This window comes from Salvelinus fontinalis, chromosome 1 (genome assembly GCF_029448725.1).
Source record: "Salvelinus fontinalis isolate EN_2023a chromosome 1, ASM2944872v1, whole genome shotgun sequence".
NCBI classification, from domain to species: domain Eukaryota; kingdom Metazoa; phylum Chordata; class Actinopteri; order Salmoniformes; family Salmonidae; genus Salvelinus; species Salvelinus fontinalis.
The window spans coordinates 35,433,776-35,447,900 of NC_074665.1; positions in this window are offsets into that span (position 1 = coordinate 35,433,776).

Here is a 14,125-nt window from a genome sequence, read left to right on the forward strand (position 1 = left end):
CTTTCTAATTAGATCATGTTAGTGACTTTTACCATATGTGTAAATGGAATTCTGTCAAGAAGAAAGTATTCCAACCTTTTTATAGACTTGATTTGGTACAATTCTATAATTGCGATCAGACAGCGCGAGCAGGTGGGGGGGAAAGAACCCCAATTCGAGTTGCGAGTTGAATCTCTAATTTGCCGCATGCGTCTGATACTCTAAAAAGTTGGACAGGCTTGGAAGGTCTGGGAAAGTATGGGGAATTCACTTACCCTAACCAATGAAACTATAAACACATTTAATACATTTAAATCAAATAGCCCATATGGCTTGAAAATGTGTTGGTTTTTTTCGCAGTAAGAGTTAGGGAGAAATCACACTGAATGTAGACACAACTTGAAATGACGTAATAAACCAAATTAGGGTTTCCATCAAATTAAAAATCATTGCGGAGTAAATGTGATGTAATGAAAGAATTTCATTATGTCGCAAGGGAAAATATAATCTGTTTTTATTGACCTTGCCAAATCTGTTTCCAAATCAATAAATGTTGTTGACTGCTGAATCTGCTTTGCGCATGTGAAATCTTTGCAAAGAAACACTTGGATTAACTTTACGGATAGTTTCTGGTAATTGTGTCATTATTATGTGCCAGATGTTAAGACTACAAACCATTATAATTGGGTTATTTGCGGGATTTACTGGTCATTTCAATAGTATTGGGTCTATGTTACTGACTGAATTGAAGTTTTGGGCAGAAAGAGGCTCAAGTATTGTGAACTATTTAAACTTTCATTGAAATGTATCTTTTCCCTTAGAAATTGGCTGATGTATTTTGTGTATTTTGCGCATTACATGTTCATCTTATAATAATAGATGTTTAATAAGTGTGAACCAGAAAGGGAATATCCTATAGAGTTTGGTATTAAAAATATAGAGTAATATTGTTTTGGTAGACTGAAATGAAAACAATGCCTTCAAATAATGTGGATGGAAATGTGTCATTAGTTATTAGTGGTTTTTGGATAAACTCTAATAATTCCATGTTTTAGGCCGTGGGTGAAAGCGAGATGTGCTCGCTGGGCTGGATCAGACTGTAAGGGATGCAGTGGAACATTTGAAGCAGAGGTCTGAATAGTTGAATCGGAAAATTTCTTTGACAGTTTCTGATTATTGTTGCTCGATTTTGTAGTTTATGTAACACCAGTGAATTTGAGAAGGAAGGTAATGTCATTTAAAACGATAATCTGTTTCCATTACGTGGAACAGTAGCAAGTATCTAAAGTGAATGTTTTAGCATTGAATATTGAGCTGTTGAATATTGAGCTGACAGCGCCAACTTCTTGAAGGTCCTAGATTTGTTAAAACAGGTTTTATATTTTGACTAAATTAATGCAACAGGTTAAAATAATAGGATTACCGGAAAGGGGCCCTGGAATCGTTTACTTTACAAGGTGTCTATTCCACTTAATGGAACACTGTATTATCTGATGTGTCTTGTGTATGATTGTTTCTTTGAGTGCTGATGGAAGTCCACTACAGTATAGTGGGGAGAAGAAGTATTTGATACACTGCCGATTTGGCAGGTTTTCCTACTTACAAAGCATGTAGAGGTCTGTAGTTTTTATCATAGATACACTTCAACTGTGAGAGACGGAATCTAAAACAAAAATCCCGAAAATCACATTGTATGATTTTTAAGTAATTACTTTTCATTTTAATGCATGACATAAGTATTTGATACATCTGAAAAGCAGAACTTAATATTTTGTACAGAAACCTTTGTTTGCAATTACAGAGATCATACGTTTCCTGAAGTTCTTGACCAGGTTTGCACACACTGCAGCAGGGATTTTGGCCCACTCCTCCATACAGACCTTCTCCAGATCCTTCAGGTTTCGGGGCTGTCGCTGGGCAATATGGACTTTCAGCTCCTTCCAAAGATTTTCTATTGGGTTCAGGTCTGGAGACTGGCTAGGCCACTCCAGGACCTTGAGATGCTTCTTACGGAGCCACTCCTTAGTTGCCCTGGCTGTGTGTTTCGGGTCGTTGTCATGATGGAAGACCCAGCCACGACCCATCTTCAATGCTCTTACTGAGGGAAGGAGTTGTTGGCCAAGATCTCGCGATACATGACCCCATCCATCCTCTCCTCAATACGGTGCAGTCGTCCTGTCCCCTTTGCAGAAAAGCATCTCCAAAGAATGATGTTTCCACCTCCATGCTTCACGGTTGGGATGGTGTTCTTGGGGTTGTACTCATCCTTCTTCCTCCAAACACGGCGAGTGGAGTTTAGACCAAAAGGCTATATTTTTGTCTCATCAGACCACATGACCTCCCATTCCTCCTATTAGATTATCCAGATGGTCATTGGCAAACTTCAGACGGGCCTGGACATACGCTGGCTTGAGCAGGGGGACCTTGCGTGCGCTGCAGGATTTTAATCCATGACGGCGTAGTGTGTTACTAATGGTTTTCTTTGAGACTGTGGTCCCAGCTCTCTTCGGGTCATTGACCAGGTCCTGCCGTGTAGTTCTGGGCTGATCCCTCACCTTTCTCATGATCATTGATGCCCCACGAGGTGAGATCTTGCATGGAGCCCCAGACCGAGGGTGATTGACCGTCATCTTGAACTTCTTCCATTTTCTAATAATTGCGCCAACAGTTGTTGCCTTCTCACCAAGCTGCTTGCCTATTGTCCTGTAGCCCATCCCAGCCTTGTGCAGGTCTACAATTTTATCCCTGATGTCCTTACACAGCTCTCTGGTCTTGGCAATTGTGGAGAGGTTGGAGTCTGCTTGATTGAGTGTGTGGACAGGTGTCTTTCATACAGGTAACGAGTTCAAACAGGTGCAGTTAATACAGGTAATGAGTGGAGAACAGGAGGGCTTCTTAAAGAAAAACTAACAGGTCTGTGAGAGCCGGAAATCTTACTGGTTGGTAGGTGATCAAATACTTATGTCATGAATAAAATGCTAATTAATTACTTAAATCATCAAATGTGATTTTCTGGATTTTTACAGACCTCTACATGCTTTGTAAGTAGGAAAACCTGCAAAATAGGTAGTGTATCAAATACTTGTTCTCCCCACTGTATATATATGCATTTATATTCTAACTTTGTGTGTGCTAAAATGAGGGTCTTGAATTTGAGTGATAGACTCAACATGAAGCACTGAAGACTGTCATTCTAAATGTGGGTTGTATAACATTGATAGTAGGGGTTTTATTTTACCATTATCACGCTCGTCTTCTGGTGAAAGAGTGGACCAAGGCGCAGCGTGATACGAATACATGTTTTTAATTATAACGAAGACGAAACAAACACTTTTACAAACTAAACAAAACAACAAACGACCGTGAAGCTACAAACGAAAGTGCAGGAACAAGCTACTAACGTTAGACATAGACAATTACCCACGAAAACTCAATGAATATGGCTGCCTAAATATAGCTCTCAATCAGAGACAAATGAACAACAGCTGCCTCTAATTGAGAACCAATCTAGGCAGCCATAGACATACAAACCCCTATACAAGACACTGCCCCATTAAACATACAAAACCCCTAGACAATACAAAAACACATACATTCCCCATGTCACACCCTGACCTAACTAAAATAATAAAGAAAACAAAGATAACTAAGGCCAGGGCGTGACAGTACCCCCCCCCCCCAAAGGTGCAGACTCCGGCCGCAAACCTGACACAGAAGGGGAGGGTTCGGGTGGGCCTTCTTATGGCGGTGGCTCGGGTGCGGGACGTGACCCCCACTTCACCATAGTCACTACCCGCTTTGGTGGCCTCCTTTTAATGTCGACCCTCCATATAAACCCCACTGGATTAAGGGGCAGCACCGGACTGAGGGGCAGCACCGGACTGAGGGGCAGCACCGGACTGAGGGGCAGCTCCGGACTGGCTGACGGCTCTGGTTGGTCATGGCTAGCTGACGGCTCTGGCTGGTCATGGCTGACTGACGGCTCTGGCTGGTCATGGCTGGCTGACGGCTCTGGCTGGTCATGGCTGGCTGACGGCTCTGGCTGGTCATGGCTGGCTGACGGCTCTGGCTGGTCATGGCTGGCTGACGGCTCTGGCTGGTCATGGCTGGCTGACGGCTCTGGCTGGTCATGGCTGGCTGACGGCTCTGGCTGGTCATGGCTGGCTGACGGCTCTGGCTGGTCATGGCTGGCTGACGGCTCTGGCTGGTCATGGCTGGCTGACGACTCTGGCTGGTCATGGCTGGCGGGCGGCTCTGGCTGGTCATGGCTGGCTGACGGCTCTGGCTGGTCATGGCTGGCTGACGGCTCTGGCTGGTCATGGCTGGCGGGCGGCTCTGGCTGCTCCTGTCTGGCGGGCGGCTCTGGCTGCTCCTGTCTGGCGGGCGGCTCTGGCTGCTCCTGTCTGGCGGGCGGCTCTGGCTGCTCCTGTCTGGCGGGCGGCTCTGGCTGCTCCTGTCTGGCGGGCGGCTCTGGCTGCTCCTGTCTGGGGGGCGGCTCTGGCTGCTCCTGTCTGGCGGACGGCTCTGGCTGCTCCTGTCTGGCGGACGGCTCTGGCTGCTCCTGTCTGGCGGACGGCTCTGGCTGCTCCTGTCTGGCGGACGGCTCTGGCTGCTCCTGTCTGGCGGACGGCTCTAGCGGCTCCTGTCTGGCGGACGGCTCTAGCGGCTCCTGACTGACGGGCGGCTTTGAAGGCTCGGAACCGACGGGTAGCTCTGACGGCTCGGGACAGACGGGCAGCTCTGACGGCTCGGGACAGACGGGCAGCTCTGACGGCTCGGGACAGACGGGCAGCTCTGACGGCTCGGGACAGACGGGCAGCTCTGACGGCTCGGGACAGACGGGCAGCTCTGACGGCTCGGGACAGACGGGCAGCTCTGACGGCTCGGGACAGACGGGCAGCTCTGACGGCTCGGGACAGACGGGTAGTTCAGACGGAGCTGGGCAGACGGATAGCACAGGCCTACTGCACTGCCCGTCTCTGGGCAGACGGGCAGTGCAGGCGGCACTGGGCAAACGGGCAGTGCAGGCGGCACTGGGCAGACGGCAGACTCTGGCCGGCTGAGGCGCACAGTAGGCCTGGTGCATGGTGCCGGAACTGGTGGTACCGGGCTAAGGTTACGCACCTTAAGGCTAGTGCGGGGAGCAGCAACAGGGCGCACAGGACTCTGGAGACACACAGGAGGCTTGGTGCATGGTGCCAGAACTGGTGGTACCGGGCTGGAGACACGCACCACAGGGCTAGTGCGTGAAGGAGGAACAGGACTCTGGAGACGCACAGGAGGCTTGGTGCGTGGTGTTGGCACTGGTGGTACTGGGCTGGGGCGAGGAGGTGGCGCCGGATATACCGGACCGTGCAGGCGTACTGGCTCTCTTGAGCACTGAGCCTGCCCAACCTTACCTGGTTGAATGCTCCCCGTAGCCCGACCAGTGTGGGGAGGTGGAATAACCCGCACTGGGCTGTGTTGGCGAACCGGGGACACCATGCGTAAGGCTGGTGCCATGTATGCCGGCCCGAGGAGACGCACTGGAGACCAGACGCATTGAGCCGGCTTCATGGCACCTGGCTCAATGCCCAATCTAGCCCTGCCAGTGCGGGGAGGTGGAATAACCCGCACCGGGCTATGCACACGTACAGGAGACACCATGCGCTCTACCGCATAACACGGTGTCTGCCCGTACTCTCGCTTCCCACGGTAAGCACGGAGAGTTGGCGCAGATCTCCTACCTGACTTCGCCACACTCCGTTGTAGCCACACTCCGTTGTAGCCCCAATCAGAGACAAATGAACAACAGCTGCCTCTAATTGAGAACCAATCTAGGCAGCCATAGACATACAAACCCCAATACAAGACACTGCCCCATTAAACATACAAAACCCCTAGACAATACAAAAACACATACATTCCCCATGTCACACCCTGACCTAACTAAAATAATAAAGAAAACAAAGATAACTAAGGCCAGGGCGTGACAACCATGTTATCAGAGTTCTAATGTTAAAGCGCATCAATACATATGGCATTCTGGATGATACAGTATAATTGACTTGAGCATGTTTTAGTATGTTTATAACTATGTACGTGGACTAGCAGTAGTGACTAACGTGTTATGGGTTAGATAGAATGATTCATTGTGCAAAATGTATTTGTAGCCAGAGGCTAAGTCCATACAGGGACAGAATGTTTGCATAAGAGTGTGCCAAATGATAGGTGACCATTGCTGTACATTCATACCCCAGGGTGAGGGTAACTTTACTATTGTAGTGAAACATCTGAAAAAGCTCAGTGGTGATTGGAATCCGTTTGGATGGGTTCATTATTTGGTGTTAGGGGAGCTACAATATTTAATTGGTTGATTTATGGCTTAGTTTAAAAAAAAATACAATAATGCTGATTATAAATTTGTTAAGAAATTGTGCAGCAAAGCCGTTGAGACTATTATTGCCATGCCATTACTGACCCCTGAAAGAGACGCCTCAGAACCCTATTTACCTGATTTATTTCATATGCCTGATCACATGTCTGATGAAGACTGATGATCCATAACTCCGAGGTAAAACATTGAGTTAATAGTGCAGCATTTCCATAGGCCATGCTCACGGCAGGAGTTATGTGAATGGTGCTCCCAAGGTATGGTTAAAAACTTCTTCAGGCTAGGGTCCTTTTTTCTCAATTTCCACCTGACTGATGTGCCCAAAGTAAACTGCCTGTTACTCAGGCCCAGAAGCCAGGATATGCATATAATTGGTACCATTGGATAGAAAACACTTTAAAGTTTTGTGGAAATGCTAAAATAATGTATGAGACTATAACACAATTGATATGGTAGAAGAAAATCCAAAGGAAAACCAACCAGAATAATTTTTTGGGGAGAGCCCATGCTCTTACAATGGAAAGCATAGGGGCATATACAATTCCAGCTCCAAGAGTGCAATTCCTATGGCTTCCATTAGATGTCAACAGTCTTTGTTCCAAGGTTTCAGGCTTGTAACTTGAATAATGAAGAAGAAATATGAGTTTTAGTACGACGACACCAGTTGGGAAATCCGTGTTTGAGTGTGCGCGCACCTGCTAATTTTGCTTTCCTATTGAACATACTTCTTTCCGTATGAAATATTATAGTTTAATTACATTTCAGGGTACCTGAGGATTAAATAGAAACATATTTTGACTTGTTGAAACAAAGTTTAGGTGTAGTTTTTTGGATTCCTTTCTCTGCATGTTGAACGAGTGGATTACTCAAATCGATGGCGCCAACTAAATTGACTTTTGGGGATATAAAGAAGGATTTTATCTAACAAAACAACACTACATGTTATAGCTGGGACCCTTTGGATAAAAAATCAGAGGAAGATTTAAAAAAAGTAAGTGAATATTTAATCGCTATTTGTAATTTTATGAAGCCTGTGCCGGGAAAAATATGTTGATGTGGGGCGTCGTCCTCAAACAATCGCATGGCATACTTTCGCTGTAAAGCCTATTGTATATTGAACAGTGCAGTTAGATTAACAAGAATTTAAGCTTTTATCCGATAAGACACTTGTATGTACCTAAATGTTTAATATCCATAATTGTTATGATTATTTATTTGAATTGCGCGCCCTCCAATTTCACCGGAAGTTGTAGACAGTAGCCCTAAGAAGTCATGGTGACCCTGTGGCAATATGGACAGTCTCAACGAAGCTATTGCCTTGTGTGTGGTGATAAATTATGTACTGATGTTTAAATTCATATGTTCCTTTCCCCCTTCTGAGAATGAATTGCACTATGTGAAGGGGTGAAACTCAATGGCAACGGAGGTCATTTACAATTGTAATGTACTAAGTGTAAGAAAGTATTTCCTTTTCCCTCTTTTTCCTTATGTTAATGCTTGTTTAATGGAAATGTTTGTAATTCATTTTCTATAAGGTTGAGAGTTAGTCTCAAAAGGGAGGAACTATCATGGAAAATGACATAATTAGTCATGCTATCTCGTGTTTTACTGTTTAAAGAATTGTCTCTTGTTATATGCTAGTGTTTTTCTAACCTAATACAAACTTGTCTTTGTGGAACTTAGTCATAAGACTGGGCATATAGCTAAGGTCTGCTTGGGTGCGGCCGCAGCATGTGCCATCCCGTGGGTTTACCATCTACAGAAAGTCACATTTATGGAAACTTGCAGAAAGGAGCACATTATAGTGTTTTGCTATTGTGAATGCAGTTAAACGGTTGAGCCCTCGGGATAACCTTGTGCGATCTTAAGTCTGCACAGTGTGTAGAAGGTAATTAGTTGTCTATCTGCTGACTGCCACATATACAAAATTAATGTGCTTCTCAATAAAGGCTTTACTGTTCGTTGAGCTTTTCAACTATGCACTGTTGAGTGGATAGTTGATTCTCCATTTTTGCTAATCTTATAATAAAGTGTTGTTTGAAAGAATCTGCAGTCTCTCTTCCCTTTGATTAGATATTCCACGACATCTCTTCAGCAAAAACGTTAAAATTAATGACAGATTACTTGAGTTATCTAAAGATTAATCCAGACTATTTTGAGGAAGTATATACTGGCTACAGCGTCTCAAGATGGACAAACCGTACTAATGCCACTTTTTTCTAGTTTTTCAAGCGAAGGTCTTGTAAGGAAGAATGCGACCACACAAAGCATGCAGAAGGCATGATTTGAAAAGCACTGTTCGGTTCGGGAAGAAAATCACCAGCTCCAGTTCGGTTCAGGTACAACTTTTTGGACCTCCTGCCCCCCCGAACTGTGGCTGCCTTCCAAGCAATGGGAACCTCCCCAGAAAGGAGAGACAGGTTAAAAAGGTTAGAGATAGGCTTGGCGATGATCGGGGCAGGAACCTTAAAGAAGAAAGAATCTAAACCATCTGACCCAGATGTTTTTTTGGGATCAAGTTTCAGGAGCTCCTTTAGCACCTCGGACTCAGTGACTGCCTGCAGGGAGAATCTTTGTAGCGGGGCAGGGGAAAAAGTGGGAGAAGCATTGGGGATAGTCATATTAGAGGTGTGGGAAATGAGGAAATGTTGGACGGGCAAGGAGGCGTGGCTGAGTCAAATGGGAATCCTGTGTCGTGTCTTTACTATGGATTAAATGATATATGACATGATATTTTATCAAATCAATTCTCTGTAATTAATATTACCTGATTTTGATATTTTATCAAATCAATTCTCTGTAATTAATATTACCTTATTTAAACTGATAATGTAAATGTAATTCACAATGAAGTCGGGGCACCACGGAAGCATGTTTATAGAGCTGTTGTCTTCCGAATAAACTCTTAAAGGTCTGGTAATCTTTTATATCAATATCAGTCAATTATTAATCGTCACCGTTTTCAGTCTCATCTGAACGTCGTAAAATTCTTGGCTATCTTCACAAACCCTGGCTAACAAGTTGAATCAGCAATACAAAATTTGGTTTAATTATTTATTTACTAAATACCTAAATAATCACACAGAATTACATATACACAGGATGGATCATACATTGATTACTAATTATGTCATAAAAGAAAACGTCCCTAGCAGACGAAACCGATACGACAGCTGGTTACACAAAGAAAGGGGTTGGGTTTGAACGAAAGAGCGGGAAGACTGAGGAAAAAAAGGATTGGGTCTCTATCGGACCTTATGAAGCTAAGCTATCGTAAATACAGAATCATATGCATTCTAAATAACCGCCCATTCGGAAAAGGAAAATGCAATAAATATATTTACTCTGAGCTGCGCTTCGATAAATTGGTCGAAGATGGAAGGCTGGGTTGCCCAGCAGCGATCTCCCTTGTCCTTTGAAGAATATTTCTGGGTGGACACGTTGTAGTCTGTCGTCGTGTGGTAGATTGGATACTTTGTAGTACCCTGTTGTTCTGAAGAGATTGTCCGTCCTTTCCTAGGCCACGCATGTTTACAGCTGCTGCTGACAACTCGATGTCTAGCATGTATCACTTCTTTAGTGAATAAGAGTTCAAAGTTCATACCAAGTTGCCATACTCAGCTCGTGCTATATTCTGCCTGGTGTAGTCAAAATTCGTCCTTCCAGCGTGGCGATCGTCACTTCCACGTTGAAATTAGCCCTTTTAAACGTGTGGACACCAGTCCTCACGTCGTCGGGAACGTAAGTTAATTTCGTTAGGTTCTAGTTGATATTAGCCCTTTTAAACGTATGGACATCAGTCCTCACGTCATCGGGAACACAAGGTTGACTTTCGTCAACGGGCTTTTGTAGTAAATGTAGAAAAGGGGTTGGTTCATCATTTCCAACCAATGCCTATTCACTTGGGTGTGGCCACTGAGTGGGCATATTTTACTTATGAAAACAATTCTCTCATTTTTAAAACTAAAATTACATTTAATCTTTTCACAAATAGTTCCATATTTAAACATTTAAATTGCACAACAATTCCATGTGAATCTAATAACTAGAATGTGTGGACTTTCCAAGATGATACAATTTATGTCGTTCTATCATCAGTAATAATGTCTCAGATGACAAGTGATCTGACATCATATTCTTTAAGTACCCAATGGATACTTTCAACTGGTTGGATTACCGAAATATTGTTCCGTTCCCAATCTTTTGATGTTACCATACTCTCTCTATGTTAACAAAGGGCTTTCCAAGAGTCTATTCTGTAGAGTAGAGAGAGAAAAGGGGGAAAGGTATTTATGGGGGGTCATAAACCTCACCAGCAGGGCAACTTCATGACACCTGACTTAATGAAGTGGTGATTAAAGAGCTCAGCCATGTGCTCAAAGTGCTCTGCTTCTTGTCAGCAACAACTACAACATCAACATTAAGGGACATGGGCAGCTAGCTGTGAGAAGGAGGGTTTGTTCTCCAGGTCTTTAACCATTTTCCAGAACTTCTAGGGGTTAGATCCATAGAGAGAGAACTGTTCCTGAATGTAACTAACTTTGGCCTTCCGGATAGTCTGAGTGCACTTATTTCTCATTTACCTGAATGAGAGCCAGTCAGCCTGAGTATGCGTGTGCCGAGCCTTTCGCCAAGTGCAATTCTTGAGGTGGAGTAACTCTGCAAGATCACGGTCGAACCAGGGGCTGAACCTGTTTCTAATTCTCATTTCCTTTATGGGGGCGTGTTTTTTAACAATACCACTGAAAATATCAAAAAAAGAAGGTCCAAGCGCCTTCGACTGATGGGATCAAGCAGATTCTACACCATTTTACAGAGGCCTGTTCATGAAGGAAGGCTTGCACATTAAAGTTTTTTAGCAAGCTTCTATGACAAATCAGGACTGGTCGTTTCACTGAGCAGCCATTACGAACACAGGCTGTAAAACAGTGATCACTAAGGTCATTACAGAAAACACCAGACTGATACCTATCAGGATTATTTGTGAGGATAACATTGAGGAGAGTAGCCTTTTCTGGGTGTTTGGAGTCATACCTTGTGGAATTTATAATAATCTGAAAAAGATTTAGGGAGTCCCATTGCTTTAGGACTTGGTCAGTTGGTTTAAGCATGTCCCTGTTTAGGTGACCTAGCAGGACAAATTCAGACTTAGTGTAAGGGGCCAGGAGAGAGCTTAAGGCAGGTAGGGTACAGGCCGGTGCTGATGGAGGACGATAGCACCCAACAACAGTCAACAAAGAGCTTTTTGAAAGTTTAATGCTTAAAACCAGCAGATCAAATTGTTTGGGGACAGACTTGGTGGAGACAACCGAGCACTGAAGGTGATCCTTGGTAAAGATTGCCTCTCCACCACCTTTGGAAGCTCTGTCTTGCCAAAAAAGGTTATAACCAGAAAGGTTAACATCGGTATTCAAAACACTGACACAGCACGTCTCAGTAATGACCAACACATCTGGATTGTAGCTGTGAACCCACACTTTTAATTGATCAATTTTAGGTAATAAGCTTCTAGTATTTTAATGTGCAGAAAACCCAGGCTTTTACGAGGGCAGAAATCAGTGAAGCAGATATCAGAGCACAAGTCAGAATTGGGGCTAGCAACAGTAGATGGGCCAGGGTGTAAATGCACATTTCCAGATATCATCAACAGTAATACAATCAAGGCACGGCATAGGACAGGGAATATTCTGCAGTGCTGATTTATGACATCTGAATGTGCATCAGATGGCAACAAGATTATATTGTACAGCAATTTACACCAAAATATAAGCTTGTTTTTCTCCAGTGTCTGTAAACTTTGTAAGTGTAACAAAACTATATAGCCTCATAACATAGTTAAAATAATAATTTTGATATCATGGATGGTCAGTCCTTGCATCCATAGCTCTGTCTATTAATCGGTGGTTACACTTTTTGCCAAAACGGAGGCGGGGTGGCCGTTTTGTTATTGTTTCATCTGTGGATTTGCCCTTTAATCAGCTGCATATTATCAAGATATCAAAGTGTCACCAACTAAAAAGTTAACAATAGACCTATAGCTAATGCAGCATAATGCATTCATTTTTCACATGTAAATAGCACTTTTGAGTAGTGCTCAAAGCATGCCATTCCATAAGTGCAGCATTTATTTTTCAACTCGAATCAATGAGCTCAATCAGTCCTCCATGACATCAAAATCATTAACAACAGAGTAGGGCTGGCTAATAAATAATTTGTTTGGGATTATGCTCAGGTAAAGCAATATGGCTAATCTATACTTCTATATTTCCAAGTCCTTTTCTTGAAGATCAAGGGGTACAACATTTTCATTAAAAACCAAAGTCTATCAGAATTCCAATCATTCCAAAAAAGATATAATTTAATCGTATTATTATATTTAGTAGAAAGCAATGGGTTAGAAAAAGCCTACATAACCAACTCATAAAGTAAAAATTTGCATCCATATATGGCCAGCTATGTAAACTTTAACATTGATTTATCCTGCAATAGATGTCGTTCAATTGGTAACATACATTTTTGTCTTCTTCTATTGCCTCAGATTACGTTACTGAGTTTGGGCAATCCAAAAGTTAAATTACTGATTCAATTTTGGACAGGTAACTGTAATTGATTACATTTAGAAAGTAACCTACCCAACCCAACATGCCAAACATCTTTAATAGCAGGTTTATTCATACGGTCACAGTCATGTGACTCCCTAATGGATTACAATGAAAACCTTGTACACTTTCATCCAAAGGTGAATGGCTTTAAACTGCATTTTTCTCATGATGTATAGCATGTCTCAAAGAAGTCATGTTGGGAACCACAATGACAAATTCTCCAAACATGTTTAATCCATCATGTGACACTTGTCCTTATTCTCATTACATGAAGGGCTGTGAAAACAAAAAACACAATACAGGTTTGGATGTAAACCAGAAAAAGGAAATTGTTGTAGTACATACATTTTTCACAGGTTAGGTTTAAGCATGATATTCCATGTCAGACTCTTCAAAGCCACTTTTCTCAACATCTTTGAACCAAACGGTTGTTAATTAACCCTTTTCAAGCTCATATGACTTGTTATATTTTGATAGAGGGCTGGAAGCCTCAGGCAAATGGGTTACAACTGACAATTTCTCACAAGATATCGCCTCTTACACAGATTACAGGTTAGCGTACATATTCTATGTGACCCCAAAGTATACCAGGTCAATCTGTTTCTCTTAAATTCATTGACATGATGGACATTTAAGCTAAACAATCTTGAACCAAAGATTTTACATGCAGTACAGTAATGAAAGATGGACTCTCAAAATCACACAAATGTTTAGCCTGGTCTAGATGGTTTCCCATGTGAACAGCATCCAAATGTATCATGTAGGACATTAATGAAAGACAGAATGAAAATATGAGAGGGCATTTTAATGTGAGATATTCATCTAACAAAGTACAGCCCCAACAGAATGGCATTTGGAGTATACTGTACATGAGGAGGTATTGTAGGTGTTGACTTGGAAGGGTGTCATGATGTTATTATGTCAGTGTTATCATCATGACTGAACAAGTTGGGCATTACAAGCATCTATGCCTAATCTGAATCCTAATGAAACCCATCCCTCTTCACAGACCTCTCTTTCTACACTTTACATTTCTGATAATACAATGTACAAATTCTAGCTTGGCATGACGATAATGAAAGCCAGAAATAAATATTGAAGAGGCCTTTTTACTGTGCAATATTTCTTGCATTTCCATGACTGATCATAACTTGTTTTCTCATGGATCTCT